Genomic DNA, 13850 nt, shown 5'->3' on the forward strand with positions numbered 1-13850 from the left:
AAGATGGAAGAGCACTTCCTGAGACTTCCCTGAGTGCCGAGGTGCCCTTGAGCAAGGCACCGAACGCCTAACCGCTCCTGTGCAGTCGCTGCCCCACTCTGACATTTCTCATTCTACAGAACATGTGAGCACCAAGTTTATCACATTTCACCTGAAGAGGAAACCGAACGTCTCAATCAAATTTCATGACAATTCACACACTTGTATTTTTGCAACACATTTGCCAATATATCTAAATGTTATCCAGAAGCTTTGATCCAGGAGTTGTTGACATATTTCAGACTGAACCAACCTGAGTGGCATGTTTGAGGTGAGCTGGTCCATTCAGCCCGCCTGCATCAAAGACTTCCAGGGCTTTTGTTCCACATCCTGGTTTGACTCTCAGACCGTTCGGTTCCCCTGGGAGCTCTTTGTACAGAACACGATCAGGAGAGCGTCAGGGCGGTCAAAGTGACATCACTGACAGATATCAACCAATCGGTTTGGACTTCATGAGGATACGACAAAAACCAGCAGAGAAAATGTTTTTTTTTTTTTTTTTTTTTTGAGGCCTTTACGGATTAAACTGACTGCTCCTTTACTTTGAATTTTCTGCTTTAGCGACATGTTTACATGCTGAAGAATCATCATGTCAAGCCACTCTGCTCGCAAAAAAATCCTGTTGCATGAATAGTGTTCTTCGCACAATGCATTGTGGGATACGATGAGTTTGACTATAAGTGTGTCCCAACCCTTTTTCAGCTCGTGACCCACTTTGACTTCTCAAAACTCCGGCGAACACAGACATCCAAAACACATGCAGCTTTTTACTGAAATGTTTTTTTTTTCAATCGTGTCATAATTTAATTTCTTTGCTGCAAGTTCATATTTAATGTAGAGCACATTTAGGCTTTTTGTTTCTGTGTTTTACTGCAGACAGGAGAAGAAAGGCTGCAGAGGACATTTCTGCACAATGGATCCCAGAGACCACCGAGCAACCGGAGACAGCAGCAGGCTCGTCACAGCCGGTGTTCCCTTTTATTGATCCATATGTAAACATTTGAGGTGACCATATTTCAGTTCCATGAGACCCCCGGTAGGGTCGGCCTAACGCTCACTGAGCACCTGACGCTGACGTCATCATGTGCAGGCCCGGATAACGACTTCCACAGAAACCATCAGTGTCAAACAACAAACGCCGCTGATGGGGGTTTTCACGGCTCCTTTCCAGGAACGAGCCGCGCAGTGTGACTGACAGGTTGTTAAACTCAACACTCAGTGACAAGCAGGTTTCCTCTGACCAGATCACCCGGCTGTAAAGTTTGCACAGGAGTAGTGACGTGACTCTGAGTTAGTCACAGTTGTGGATATGAAATCATGAAGGACAAATACAAGCAGCCATTAAGACGACGACTCTCCGTAACAAGCCTGTAAGATAAGATTAGATAATCATTTATTGATCACAGGACAGCAGAACACAATCACACAGTGCAAAATTCAATTAAAAAAAAAAGTTCAAAGAGGCAGCAACGTAAAGATGTAAGTCTGTGTAAACTGTATGAACACTACCATGCACACAGAGCAGATAAGCATCGACATGTTATTGCACCATTGGTCCCATAAATTATTATTGCGATGCAGATTCAATAAATATACAGATAAGATCAGGTGGCGATGACATATTATAACAAGAGGTAGGAGTGGCTTTTTTTTTACGTGTATCTAAGATATGAAGAATTTCATCTTTCCCTGCTGAACTCGTTTGACGTATTCTGGTACAAGTTCAGCAGAAAGTAGGATCGCCGTCAGCGGCTACAGAGGAAGTGGTTTCAATCAGAAAGAACCCGGCTGCAAATTCAGACACGATGCAAAGTCCAAATCAAAAGCCTAGAAACGCTGCAAACGAGCTGCAAAAAGACGGAATAGCTGCACGAACGTCACCTCGCTGTAAATACACACAGTTAGCAGAGCAACGCCAAAAACTCTGAATCACAGACAACAGCGAGAGAAACGTTCTGCTAACGGCAGCCATCACGACGACAGCGCTCAGAAGAAGTCCAGACTGTCGACATGTTTATACTGTAAAATCATAACTTCAGCCTTTAAGCAGTTAGTCTTTCATCACCGGTTTATATTTTTATCTAAATCTTCTGATCTCATGTTTATTTGTACAGAGAGAGCACAGCTGACTGAAGTCAAACTCCTGATGTGTTCAAACATACCGGGCTAATAAAGTTGATTCTGGATTTGAGATTCGAGGAAATGCAGGATTTTGCACTTCCACAGGTTGCTGCTTGGAACCAGCGGGAGTTTAAAGTGCTCAAGCTAGGAGCATATAATAATCAGATCAAACTGGGTTCTCTCACATGTTGGAGAGAAATGTGCTCCGTGTCTCCGTCAGAGACTGGAAGCTTCTGTTCCTCGGCTCCCCTGGGCAGCACCACTACATGAATAGATAAATGGAGATTGTTTCTGATATCGCTGCCCTCAATAGTTTTTCTGGGTTAATGTGGCCCGGCGGGGTCAAACGTTCACGGTAATACGCGATAAGAGGAGACAGAGAGGAAGAACAGGTTCTCTCTGTGTGAGTGGAACTGGGAAGGCTTGGACGTCCGTAAAGCGGCGGTAAACATCCGCGAGCAGTTCATGTCAACACGTGACTTCATGTTTACCCAGCGGGGTGAGGTGCAGCTGCATGAGCTCCTGTTTGACATCATCACTCTGTGTTTGGATAAGTAAAGCAGGCTGCTCTGTGGAGACACTTATTGTAACATGGGTTTAAATAAAAGCGTTCACTCTGGACCGGCAGGTTCATGTGTGCTTTAGCTTTGTGGACAGTACGATAAGGAAACGCTATTAAAGCTGCAGACAAACCTGATGTTTGCATTCGGCTCAGCTAAAGTAGGCCACAGACAGACTTCAGTGACATCACACAGGTTATAGGAACAAAAGATGGTTCAGATATGTGAGCGCTGCATTTTCAGCCTGTTGTGTGAAACTCTGCTTGTGCAATGTCTCTATTGTTCAACACACATTGCTTCATGTATTCATCTCTCTGCACCTTTATTTCATTTATTCAGCAGGATGTGAACGCTTCATGGTTTTTGTATTTCACACGGCATCAACTGTAACAACTGAGTGTCACCACGGAGATTCACAGAGTACTCCTGATTCTGATTCTGAGTCTGGCCCGCTCATTTCAGAACAGGTACCATTCAGATATCTGACCACGTACCTGTGTGACCGCGGTGAAGTCAGTTCGATGTGACCCGGAGCGAAGCAGAGCGAACGTCTGCCAAATTATCCAACTTCAAACTAACTTCCTGCAGTAGAAAAGTAAAAAGCACTCACGACCACAGTGAGTTGCCATGGTGACGTTAAACTACAGCTGATAGGACATTTGAATTGGACATGGGATAGATACGTGATTGGACACAAAATTGGAATATTGATGTCTGTCTTGGTCCGTATTTCATTACGTTTGGGTCCAGATCCAGACCAGAGTCCGCCAACTGAGGACCCCTCCTACAGATGCTATGAACGCTGGGTAATTCACTCACGCAGTCTGCAGAGCCGATTACAGATGGTGCAAAAGTCAAACAATCTGCAGACCAATGAGACAAAATGAAATGTTTGTGAAGCAGCCGCTGCACATAAGTGAAAATAAACCATGTGACATGAAGGCGTCCTCGGATCCTTCAACACTCACAGAAGACATTAAAGCTTGACGTGCCATCTTTAGTCTAGTTTGTAATGCAGGCGAGTAAAAGCCTTTTGTTGACATTGAACATGTCAAGAAAATATTTAAGAAACTAGAAGCACCAGTTCGACTATTTCACAACCTGATAATAAAAAAAAAAACACTGACTGTGTGATAAAATCTCCACGTAAATTAGACTCGGATACATTCGCTCTCTTCCTCAGGTCGGTTTCACCGGTCGTCTTTGTGGGGGGGACGGGTTGAGTAGCAGAGAGAATCACTCCCATGATTCCCCGCCAGCCTTGATATCGTCTTTTTTTCTTGTTTTCACTTAGCGCCCCCTGCTGGTGGAATCTACATACTCAATTCATCCATTATCGATACAGTTTTTTTCCCGTTCAGAGTCGTGGAGGGCTGGAGCCGATCCCACCGGGATAGTTCCGCTACCAGCCAATCACAGGGCTGAGATCTAGAGACAGACAACCACACTCACATTCACAGCTACGGACACTTTAGAGTCAGCAGGTAACCGAAGAAGAGGAAGCCGGACAACATGCAAACGGAGAGGCTTCTGTCCATATGATTAAAGCAACTGTACGGAATTGTTGATCCGGGATGATTTTGGCGCCCCCCTGTGGACGAATAAGTTCTGATCTGAGCATCTGCTTGTTTCAAACAGTTAAAAAGGATCTCTCAATGCCAATCTTTGCAGTTTAAAATGTTGAAATAAAGGGTTTGTTTGTTGTTTGTTTGGGGAGTTTGTAGTTTTTCCCTTTGTTTGACACCTACCACCCCCTGCAGCCCCTGCAAACAAAGAAAGAACTGTATCGGAAAAAATATTCATTTCAGTCTGTTTTGTAACCAGCTAAAAACTCCTCACAGGAGCTTTAAGTTCAACAAGAACTCAAACACTGAAGTAATGCCCTTATAAGGCGTGACTTCCTGTTTTCAGGTGTACTCATTACAGATTCACATTCACGTGTTTGTGTTTGTTGAGTGAGTCAGCCGTCAGAGCGCTGACGGGGAAATCACCTTTCTTGAGTCACAGCGTTCGTGGAAACGACTTCCAGGAGTGTTTGTGCTGAAACTGGCGAGTCGGGTCTGTCAGCAGGAAACTTATCTAATCTTCTCATGACTCCGATATAACATTCAAACGCGTCTGAAGTTTGAATGTTCGCATAAGAAGACGAGGAGGAGAATCTGCTTCGACCCTCCGATCCACGTTTAAAAAATAGACTCGCCGTGCTTCTGAAATGGAGCCGAGCGAAGTGGCGCTGGTGGCACGCTCTGGCGACCGGCCGCGGTTTTTTGTTATGGAAACATAAAGATTGATAGAGTTGCAGCGTACGATGGCGTAGTGCGAGAAAAAGCGTTTCTTTGAACATCCTTCTTTGTTTTCGTACAGTTTGCCTCCCAAAGGAGACAGAAAAGCTGCCTTTTTTAAAAGTACCTGTCTACTCAATTTGTGGACCGCGTGTTAAAAGCTGAGACCAATCCAAACTGACACACAGGGCCAAGAGGAAACACAGGACGCGGGAGAGAGGGAGGAAAACGTCAAAATAAAACAGGAAACACTAAAGACTAAACTTGTAAATGATACAATAAATCACGACGACCACGAGAAACAGCAACAAAGAAAAGAGGATCCTCTTTGCTCTCAAAGTTAAAACACTCGGTAAGAATGTCGATCATCGTGACACCTTCCTTCCTCTCTGTTGTTTTCTCCAGATATTGACTCGTCACGATGAACGCCATAAATAAAACGAGGCCTCCATAAAAACGATTGACGGGAAAACGAGGTGAAATAAAATGTGAACACAGATAAGTGAAGTTACAATGAGAGGTTGTAATAAAGTATCTATCTATCTATCTATCTATCTATCTATCTATCTAATAACTTTTACTGTCGTAGGCAGAATGCCGTCTGATCGGATCAAAGTTCAAGCTGTACGTCATCGTGGTCCGACGGCGTGCAGAGTAAATTATATTAAAAAATAAAAACACTCAATAAAGCTGTTTTCACTTCTGCACTCCTGAAAATATCTCTCAAGACATCTGAACGACGCTCAGATCTCGAGGATAAGAACACGATCTGATTTCAGATTGAATAACTTGTTAACACCTGCTGCTCCAGGTGAATCCAGATATTTAATTTTATTCATCATTTAAAAAAAAAATAAAATCAATAAAACCACTTTCAGCATTCGTTTCCAAAACTACACGATAAAATGGACAAAAAACAAACAAAGTGAAGTATGGTAGTCAGATTCAGGAGGTTTAGTAAAAAGACTAAGTGTTTGTAACTTTCCTCTGCTGGAGGAGGCAACAGACGAGCGTGATGCAGGAGATGATTCGTGACAGACGTCAGGTGAGAGGAGGGTCACTGCTGCGGGCGGCGTTAAAAACAGCAGCGAGACAAGAAGAACCGGTTTCACACTTCACATCCAGAGGTGCAGCGTCTGATCTGAAGTCTGTTTGAGGACGACGGGGGACACTTCTTCACCGCTGGACAAAACCGCCAGGGACGTTTTCAAAGTCAGGACGCCGTGCGGTCTCGCCAATCACAGGCCGCTCTTTGAGTCCTGGTTGTGATGATCGGCTCAGTAATAATAAAAGTTAGGAGAGTACTGTTTGAATCTCACTGGGTCGTGCAACAGTTAAGTTGTCCACTGAGCGCCGATAATGTCCCGACGCAGCGTCTCAAAGTCCACGTGTGCAGGATGTGAGCCAGAGAGGTTTCAGAGAGGTCGGCGGTTCTGCAGACAGTCCGAGTGTTTTCGGCTCCGACCAGGATATTCTGGAAAGTTCCTTCCAGCCTCTTGAGCTGAAACAGAAGAATTTACACCCACAAACATAATCAAGGAGACTTCTGAGTCTGGGATTAAAGATACTATCGACAACATACTCCTCACGACACCGCAGAGGTCGCACAGAGGTCGCACAGAGGTCGCACAGAGGTCGCACAGAGGTCGTCGATCATATAACAAGAAACACCGTCACGACGACGGGATTTACTGGCCCAGCTTCATCGACGACCACGGTGCACGGAGAGTGGCGTTCCTCAAGGTCACCAAGAAACCCATCGCACGCCACGTTTAACCAGAGGAAGTACGAAAGCGCTGTGTGCCATGTGTTTCTCGGTGACCTTGAGGAACGCCACAAGCCGAACAGCGTCGGTCTAATTTGTGCTGCTGCAGCTTTTTGACCTCAACAGTAACTTTTATTAAGTATTTTATTTTTTAACACTCCTGGTCCATGAACTACAGAAGAGGATTAAATAATAAGAGCAGGAAAACAAATGTTGAGATTCGTGGAGGGTTGGATAAAGTTGACGTTTCATTTCAGCTTCCTTCTCTGAGTTCCTGATAAATTAAAATCTTCCTCCTCATCATCTCGTGCGTCGCCCCGGATATTTCACTAAGCTCCGACTCAAAGTCACCGCTCGTCGACGCCCACTTTTGGATGCCAATCAAATACTTTAGAGGCCAGCTGTCAATCTCAGGGCCAAACTGTGAAAACACGGGATTCTTGTGCAGCTCTTACAAAAGGTCTTTAAGTCTTTATGAGCACGATGTTATTCATGTTCCTGCTCAGCGTGAAGGAGATTATGATCACTAAATAACATTTAAAAATACTCATTCCTGTTCTTCTCTCATTATTCTCTACCATGAGTGTGTGTGTGTGTGTGTGTGTGTGTGTGTGTGTGTGTGTGTGTGTGTGTGTGTGTGTGTGTGTTATGTCATCAGGAGCTGCTGCATCAGCAGGTCTGGTCGTCTGTCCTGTACAAGCAGCTGCAGGCAAACCAGTCTGAGATGATAATCCTCCCTCCCTTCCTGTGTGTGTGTGTGTGTGTGTGTGTGTGTGTGTGTGTGTGAGTGTGTGTGTGTGTGAGAGAGAGAGAGAGTGTATCATAAAGGCATATTAGAGCTGTTTGCTGCAGAGTGAGGAGACATAAAGTGAAGGTTGGTTGAAGTTTCAGACTTTGTAAATGTGTCCAAAGATGGCCGACAGAAGGCCGAACATCCTCCAGTGCACCCTCAGAGGTGTTACACACACACACACACACACACACACACACACACACACACACACACACACACACACACACACACACACACACACGTTACTTATTGCAAACCTGCAGTTTGAAAATGAAGCATCCCATCTGGGAGCCACAGAGAAGCAGAACATCTTCCACATCTGAAGTCAACATGTGCTCCTTGATCTCAGATCGTTCATTTCAAAGAGGTTTATGTTCGATTAAAGCGCAGGAGCAGCTCGCACTTCCTGTTTCCTGTTTCTCTCTGAGCGGACGAGAAGTGATCGAGCAGCTCCAGCGAGGAGTCTTTGTGTGACAGCAGAGAAGCATCCTCCTCCGACACCTGACAGATCAGGTTAGACCTGCTGCTACTGACCCCTACCTCCTTCAGACTCACACACACACACACACACACACACACACACACACTGGCAGGTCAGTGTGAACCTGAGCACGCCGTCTGAGCTGTGAATGGTATAAAAGGAACTCTGATCTGACTTCTTTGTCTGCTGGAAACAGGAAACAATCGATGACTCCGTCACTGAAGGATTACAGACGCTGTTTATAAGACACTGATGAGTGACTCGTGTGTGCAGACAATAAACAACAGTAACAGATGAAACGCACACAAAGGACTTAAACATGCGGCGTCCGTGAGCACGAGGGCCAGAGTCAGCGAGGGGAATAAAGACGACAATTCTTTTATGATGGCGTGAAAATGCTTCGAACAAAGGAGTAAAGTCATCGTGTCTCGATGGAAATCAAATCTGAGAGTAAAGGCGAAGGCCGCTCAGAAAGGCGTGCGGACACACGGGATCTTATAGAAACGACGGCAGGACGAGGCGACACAACGAACAGACGACAAGACGATGGTTTTGTTCGGTTGATGTTTCGGACGATGTTGTTGCAGGAAGTTGAAAAAAGTCAGCACGGGGCAGAATCACAGACCCTGACAAGCCCAATATTTGGGCGCCGGATAGCTTAGCGTTTTTTTTTGTCATGTGCGCTGAGATTCTGGCGTGACGTGCTGACGCTGTGGCGTCTTTCGTGCTACTGCTCGTCTCACACCGTGTGGTCGGTGAGAAGTGACGGGTGTCACCCCCCGCTGTGCAGGTGAAGGTATGACACGTGTGATGTCAGGTGTAGATTCACTATTACAGGAGAGCAGAGAAGTCAGCACGCTTTACGCTCGAATGAACGGCGCTCTACTCGACAGCGGGAGCGTGCTGCTCTCTTCTTCGTGCGAGCTCCTTCTCTCCCGCTGTGCTGACTCATTGTTGGCCTCAGAGTCCTCTCTAACTTGTTTGCTCTTGAGTGAATGTTTTCAGACTTTCACTCTCTCGCTCTCCACCCACAGCTCGGACGCGGTGACAGACGAGCACTGATGAAGTGGCGCCGTGGTATGAGCTGTAACCTTTATAGCTGCTAACCAGCGTGCGAGACCGGAGTGCAGCTGAAAGACAATTTGTTCCTTCGGAGGAAAGAGAAGGTTGAAATTAAAATGAAAAGAACAAAAGAGCTCTTGTTGAGTCAGCAGAGCTTTTGGCTCAGATTGTTTGAAATCAGCAACACAAGAGAGCCAGTTCTTATAAAACAAACGATCCTCTGTGCTGATTCTGCTGAACATTCAACTATAACATGACCGACTGTGGACGTTTCTTACCTCCAAAGTTCTTATTCCTATTTTCAATGTCATTTTTTCATTGATGTTCGTAGTCCCTGCAGGGGGCGCTGGAGTCTCATCAGCAGCAGCCACCATGTTGGAAATGCTGTCTCAGCCTAACTTTCAGGTTTTTGCCTTTAAAGATTTTTGAAAATCGAACGATTATGATCCCAGTTGAAATAGAAGTCCAGGGCACCTCAAACACGCAGACAAACTACAGATGCACAAAAACATTAGTAGCATGTTGCTATTCAAAACACAGACTGTAAATATGAACGTTTGAAGCCTGAGTGGAGTCCCCCGTGTGTCCCTGCAGGGGGCGCTGGAGTCCCCCGTGTGTTCCTGCAGGGGGCGCTGGAGTCCCCCGTGTGTCCCTGCAGGGGGCGCTGGAGTCCCCCGTGTGTTCCTGCAGGGGGCGCTGGAGTCCCATCGGCGGCGGTCTCCGTGCTGGAAATGCTGTCTCAGGCTAACTTTGAGTCAAGCTAACGACAGACTGAGAGCTGGAGGTTTTAAGCCTCCTGACAAACCGTTACACGGCGCCCAACTGTCAATCAGCTCAGCTACACGCTACCACAAACTACAGATAACACGCATCGTTCTCAACATCGAACACAGCTCAGCGTGTGCTGAATTTATTTAGACCTGTTATGTGTGCGTGACTTCCTGTGTTCCTGGAGTCAGCCTCTAGGGGGCGCTAGAGTTAAGCCGAGGCTGAGAGGAGTTTTTAAAGAAACGCATCACATGGCAACAACATCCACTCGTTACTCAAACCTCCAAAGTGTCCCGCTAACAAAGCCAAAAACAAGCACTCTAAGAAGCCACGCCCATCCACGCCCGCCGACACTAAAGGCTTCAACACACACATCCCCACAGTTCAGAAACACTGTGGTGTGTGTGTGTGTGTGTGTGTGTGTGTGTGTGTGTGTGTGTGTGTGTCAAGGGTGAGAAGTCAAACACTAAACACTCATTAAAACGAGGTCAGGACAAACAGCAGAGAACACAGACATGGAGAGGAGACTCGAGGTGTCAAAGTCCACACATGACTCAAATGTTGGTCACAGACGGGCGAGCCGTTTGAATCCTCACAAACATCGGGACAAATAACGGCCAGGCTGGTGAAGAAAAACTATTTGTGAAGTCAGCTTCACGAATAGAAAGAAAGAAGACACAATGAAAACAAACGGAGCTAAAAATAAATAAAAAGAGAAGCAAAAGGTGGAAAAACAGCGAGGAGGAGGGTCTGTGGAAAAAACCTCATGAGTCACGAGCTGCTTCATGAAACGCTGTGAAGTAAACAGGGTTACTGTATGCACCTGTTGTTATAATACAGCTCTCAGATCAGATCCGTGCACTGGAGCCAAAGTTATAAAATGTTTTTTTTTTAGTGTTGACAGATGAGATGAGATCTTCCGTGCATGCCGGGGCGAACGCCGTGCGATCATATAAACGACAACGCACGCCGCACGAGGTCAATGGCTGGCACGACGTTCACACACATTCAGGACGGAGATGTGGGGACACATGGGACATGGACGCTGGAGCTGTTTGACCTCTTGGAGGATAAAAATAAACTATTTCAGGATAAGTTGATCAGAGAGATAAAAACACGTTATGTCACCTGCAGGAGTCTTGTTGCAGCAGGTTCGAGTATTCTCACATGATCAGCTGAAGGGGACAAACGGCTTCCCATTTTCTCTGAGTGTGTGTGTGTGTGTGTGTGTGTGTGTGTGTGAAGACACCTGGAGCAGCAAAATGTTTTGATTTATGAAGCAGTGGAGCGTGAGATTCTTCAGGCTGTTCGAACACGCTGCAGCAGCAAACATTAGAAGAACATGTTCTCATAACGCACGTTCAGATATTTAATGCAAACTGATGAGAAACGTTTTAAACCTTCAGTTTCAGTAAAAATTCTGCAGCTGATGATGTTTTGTTTGAGAGTGTGGGAAGAGATATAACCGATCACAACAAAACAAAGCGGGCGAATAAGAACCGGGATCATACAGAGACAGAAATGACTCGGAAGAATGTGCGACTTTTTCATCCAGTAGGTGTCGCCTTTGAGCTCCAGCATGAAACCAAAACAAACTGCTGTTTAGGCCACGCCTCCTCCAGAGACACACCTCCAATCCTCCATGTTCTTCTTCCTGTCTAAAACAGCTTTTATACACAAGGGGAGGAGCCATGTAAACACAGCTCTGACAACAACACAGCCAGCAGGACTCCAGCTTCTCCCTCACTGGAGACAGTCAGGACTCACACACACACATTTACATGTTGCTCATTCTTCCTTCAGAGATGAGACAGGATGTTTAATCCTGATCATCCTGCTCACTGACCTGCAGCAGGTGACAGCTTCTCCGTGACCCAGATGTCAGGAAGTGACTCAGCCACCCTGGGATCCTCCATAATGACACCTGCTGGGTGACCTAGTTCAGATCCCCTCACCAGGAAATGAAACGAGCCCCTGCTCATCAGCGCAGGCTAAATGTGGCAGCTAATCTATCAGATATCACCTGCCGGTCAAACTGTGACATCACCTGTCAATCACGTTCATTGTTGTTCATGTCTGCTGTAAAAACAGGCTTTGACTTCCTGTGCTTCTGCAGACCGCCCTCTAGTGGACACTGCAGGAACTGCAGTTTCTTTGCACTCCTGCGATTGGAGGTGGCCGCTTGGCCTGAATGAGCACGCCGTCGTCGCTGCCTTGAAGTCGTGTACTCGAAGTAGTAAAAGAAATCTAACTGCAGCTGTTATGAGCTGTTAACGGTTTCTCAGGTTTCTTGCACGTGGCGTTGGAATCATTTTTATTAGAGCTTAGTGTTTGAGCACGTCACAACATCAGGTAATGCAGCGATGAGGGCTCGTGGTCATATCACGGATTTCTGCACAGCTCCTGTTTGCACAGTGATGCAGTGCGTGTGTCTAAGTGGTATAAATGTTGCTGCTGCATGTTCAACGTCTCATCTGCCATCGCTCGGTTAGAAGTGTTGAGCGACAGCAGAGAGAAACTTTTCTCTTATCACAACAACAGTTTATTTATCCGTATTCTTCCTCTTCCTGTTTTCGCTTTTTGAAATGACGATTACAGATCACCTCGAGTCTCTTCAATTTGCATCAAAAATGAGGAATGAGCTCAGTTTTATTTCACTTGTTTCAGTGTGAGTAAAATCGTTTAGATGGAAGATTAAAAACACGGAGCAGCAGGAGAGTAAAGAAGAGAAATAAACGAGTTAATAATAACCTAATGGAGGGCGGGAGAGGAAACTAATAAAACTTTTTTTCCCCCCCATCAGTGAACATGGAAACAAAGACGCTCCTCGCTGAGATGACTCAGTGTGACCAGAGAGGAGCTGCTGAAGGTCAGACGATGTTTCCACTGACAATCAGACGAGCACTCTCGTCTCAAACACGTCTCTTCTATGTCGCCTGTTTTGTTTTCACGTTGGTGTTTCCAAACACACGGTCTCACCTCACACCTGTCTCTTCTCACTCCCCACTCGTCTGTCTCTCATAGACGAGTATATTCAGCTTCATCTGACTGCCTCACACGCCTCCAAACGACAAGCTCGACTGCAGTAAAAGAATGAAAGGACTCAAGAGTGTTCTTTGCAAATATTTTTTTTAACGTCACGAGCAACAACAACTGAACTCAGAGATAAAGCAGATAAAGTGCAGAGTCATGATCACAGATTATAATAATAAAAATAAACAAAAACAGGCTCTGTGCAGTGATCTCCTGTTTTTGTCTTTTTTTCAGATGGAGACATAAAGCAACATGAGTGTGTTCAGAGGCGTTGCTCGGGGCCCCCCAGGCCAGCAGGGGGGCCCAGGCCAGCAGGGGGGGCCCCTACCCCAGGCCAGCAGGGGGGGCCCCTACCCAGGCCAGCAGGGGGGGGCCCTACCCCAGGCCAGCAGGGGGGGCCCCTACCCCAGCAGCTGACAAACTTTAAACTCATCGACAGCGTTGCCTCAAATCGTGCACATTTCGCAGCAGCAGCAGGAAATGTGCCACATCGACCCGCTTGGCGTGACAGAATTATTCTGAAGTCAATGAAGGAAAATAAAGTAAAATGGCCCCCAGTGAACCTTTTCTTAGGGCCCCAACAGACAGTAGAATCGCCCCCGAGTTTGTCAGAACACATTCATATGGATCTCTTTTTGTGTCAGGTCCAGATTAGAGTTCCTCTCGCGTCTCTTCTTCGTGGCCTTTCAGCTGCACAGACCGGAGTCTGCAGTCAGCTGACCAAGGGAAGTCTGCAGTCAGCTGACCAAGGGAAGTCTGCAGTCAGCTGACCAAGGGAAGTCTGACCCGAGGACCTTTTTCCTCATTTCCTGGAGTTCATCTAAAGAACCGTTTATTCAAGGCAGCACCGATGTTCATGCTGTACTTCACTTACAATCATGTAGGCTGTTCAAACACTACTTCCTGTGAAAGCTCGAGCGCGGTGAGGACACGACGAGCAGACAGT

Source organism: Symphodus melops (assembly GCF_947650265.1).
Source record: "Symphodus melops genome assembly, chromosome: 4".
NCBI classification, from domain to species: Eukaryota; Metazoa; Chordata; class Actinopteri; order Labriformes; family Labridae; genus Symphodus; species Symphodus melops.